A 3856-nucleotide genomic window follows, 5' to 3' on the forward strand; every position below is an offset into this window, starting at 1 on the left:
AATAAAGTAGTAAAAAGTAACAATTTGTAAAGTGATAAAATGACCACTATTAATACATGCATAAAAAATAAAACAACTATAATGCTTGCATAAAAAATAATAAATAAAATCAAACCACATAGTTAAAAATAAATGTACATGCGATCATTCATAGAAATAGTATTACAAGGTTCCTATCTTGGATTTATGTGGAAAATGATATATGTTTTGATGGTATGATGAAAGAATAAGTATCTGGTAGAATACTAAGAGGAGGGGGGTGAATCAGTATACTAAAAAACTAATACAAACTTCCCAATCTCAAATTCAAACTCACAAAGTAAAGTTTCACTTAGCAAGATCAAAACTCAACATCAACCGGTTAACTGTTATAACAACTTAACAGTAAACAACTTCAATCTTGTAAACATCAAAATGCTTAATCATATCTCAACATATTCAATCTCTCAATGCTTCCAGTTATCATGCCTTATCATAAATTAATCAAATCAACAAATAAGATCATAACCACAAAAACATTCACCACTTGACACAAATGTTTATATGTGGAAAACCCAAATAGGTAAAAACCACGGTGAGATGAGAGTCACAAGGATATCTATCTAAACTCTTCTAAAGTTCACCCTATTAGGAGCCAAGCCTATTAAAGATTTTACAATAAGTCTTGTTAAGAACTGATTCTGTCAGGAATCACTCGGTTAAGGGATTTACAAATTGCCTTGATGAAAAAACAAAATACCCTATTAGGAGTACCCTCGGTAGAGGGTTTGAGAATCCAAGCTAATGGACCACCTTGTTAGAGGATTTAATAAGTAACCAAGCTTGTTAGAGCTTACCTGGTTAGGGGATTTCAATTCTACTGTAATTGTTAGAAAACAACAAGTTTTCTTGATCTGTCTGAATAGCACTACATTTGCTTGATCAGATCCTTTTAAGCTTCAATCCACCTTTACACAAATTGTAGATCCATTCTCCAGTTAGGCAACCACACACTCAACTAGTTTTCATCCAACAATTTTGCCAACACTCTTACAAGTTCAACTTCATTGACCTTAAATACAAATCAATTAGGTTGGTAACACAACAAAAACCTAATTCTCTCATAGAGATTACAAACAAGGTTCAATCTTGATCGTTAGAAATTATAACAATCTTTTCACATTCTTCAAGAAAATTCTAACCACTCCATGATCACCGCTACATCGGACTTTGTAACTCATCACGCGCTATGCATTAGATGCAATCCACTTTGCTCATTCCCTAGACAATCAAACAAACAAACAACGCAACAAAAATAATATGAAATTATCCTCATTCAATGATCACATGTGTCTCCATTATTAGATCTTAAATAAACAAACTTGATCGGTTAGGGTTTAACAAAAAACAACTGGTAGGGTTTACCCATTACAATGCATAGAAAAGGGTTTAACCTTATATATCAGTTTACCGGTTCAACTCACAAACTAACATACCGGTTTATAACATCTTCCTCAAAGCTCTTCCTACCAGTTACAAGCCAATACCAATAATAACAACAATATCAGCAATATCATAAATACCATTACCAGTTCAATTAACATCAATGACAATATAACATATCATTAATGCAATCTTCATGCAAATGCCAACAATCTCCCCCTTTGGCATTGATGGCAATACAAATATCAATGCCTTTGATTGCTATTGTGATTGGTGAATAGGAATCCTAGTTTACATTACCAAGTATTCACCATGGTCTGTTTGTCATTGGCCTATTGTTGGTTTCCCTTTGCCGATCACATAATGCTTCTTCTCTATCACATAAGTCTTCTCCCCCTTTGACAACAATTCCAAATTGAAAGTAAAATATGTAATGTCAAATTTTCACTATGCATCAACAACATACTACAACTTGATGCTCCCGTTGTGGAATACATCCACTTTTTCATCAATCCATGTACAATTTTACAAGTAATTCAGGGACTGATGCAATCACCATCATGCTCAACTAACTTCATGAAGAGGGACAACCCCCAACTGACTTCTAAGATACTCAAAAGTAGTCTTAGGAAGAGGTTTGGTAAAGATATCTGCAAGCTGCTCCTAGGTAGAAACATGCTCTAAGATAACATCTTTACTTTGAACTTTTTCCCTCAAAAAGTGGTACTTCAATTCAATGTGCTTGGTGCGAGCATACAAAACAAGATTCTTAGAAATATTAATGGCACTTGTATTGTCACATAAATCTTTATAGGTTCTGAGATCTTCATCTTAAAACCTTCCAAAATGTGCCTCATCCAAATAGCTTGTGTGCAATTCATATAAGCTGCAACATACTTAGCTTCAGTAGTAGATTGTGAAGTACAACTTTGCTTTTTACTACTCCATGAAACTAGCCTTCCTCCTAGAAAGAATGCTCCACCGGTAGTACTTTTCCAGTCATCAATATTTCATGCCCAATCAGCATTTGTGTATGCCTTCAAATCAAAGTTTCCTCCATATGGATACCATAATCCATAGTCAATTGTACCTTTCAGATATCTAAAAATTCTCTTTGTTGCTATCAGGTGTGCTTCCTTTGGATTCTTCTAAAATCTTGCAACTATACCAACCACATGGGCAATATTCAGTTTGCTGTGAACAACATAGTGTAATTTGCCAATCATTGACCTGTATTCCTTTTCATCAACAAACTTAGATGCATCCTCCTTGGACAACTTACAACCTATAACCATTAGTGTTCCAACTGGTTTAAGTCACTCATGCCAAAATTCTTTGAAACCTCTTTCACATTTTTAGATTGAGTAATGAAAATACCATTCTTCATTTGTGGTATCTGCAAGCCTATGAAATTTTTTATTTCCCCTACTAAAAACATTTCAAATTCATTTTTCATTTCATCTGCAAAACTGTTGCTCATGACATCATTACCTCCAAAAATAATATCATCAACAAATACTTCACTGACCAATATTTCATCTCCTTCAGACTTGAGATAAATATTAATATCATCACTGGTTCTTGTAAAGCCTATCTTCATCAGATGTGTATGAAGCCATTCATATCATGCTCTGGGTGCCTTCTTCAATCCATACAAATCTTTATGTAATCTACATACCATGTCTTTCTCATCTGTCAATGCATAACCATCAGGCTACTCTATGTATACCTCTTCTTCCAATATCCCATTAAAAAATGCAGACCTAACATCCATCTGGTATACCTTAAACTTCTTATGGGCTGAAAATGCAAGTAAATTTTTGACACAATCTTCTCCTTCTTCTTGAGCATAACCCTTGCAGACTAACCTTGCCTTGTTGCAAACTACAATACCATCTTCATTTAACTTGTTTCTGAATACCCATTTAGTACCTATAACATTCTTGTTTACCATTCGGGGTACGAGAGTCCAAGTGTTGTTCTTCTCAATTTAATCCAATTCCTCCTCCATATCTTTAACCCAATGATCCTCACTAAATTCCTCCTTAGCACTTCTTGGTTCAAAGGTGGAGATCATGTAAGAGTTCTCTCTAACTCTTCTTCTAGTTAGTACTCTAGCATCCTTATCCCTAATAATCTTCTTGAGACTGTAGTTCAGTCTCACATACCTAGGAATAACATGATCAATCTCTTAAGGTTCAGCTTCTTCATTGTCATATTCTTCTAAATTTATTTGTTTCGGTTGAACAAGTACATCAGGATTTGCTTTACCAGTTTCTACGTTAACAGTTTCAGGTTCCAAAAGCAAAATGCAAGGATCTTCATCCTTTTTCTCTGAATTATTTCCCTATGAGACTTCAGGACATTCATCTACACAAACATTAGCACTCTCAACAATTCTTTGTGTCCAGTTGTTGAAGCATTTATAGGCCTT

This window comes from Cryptomeria japonica, chromosome 9, assembly GCF_030272615.1.
Source record: "Cryptomeria japonica chromosome 9, Sugi_1.0, whole genome shotgun sequence".
Lineage (NCBI taxonomy): Eukaryota > Viridiplantae > Streptophyta > Pinopsida > Cupressales > Cupressaceae > Cryptomeria > Cryptomeria japonica.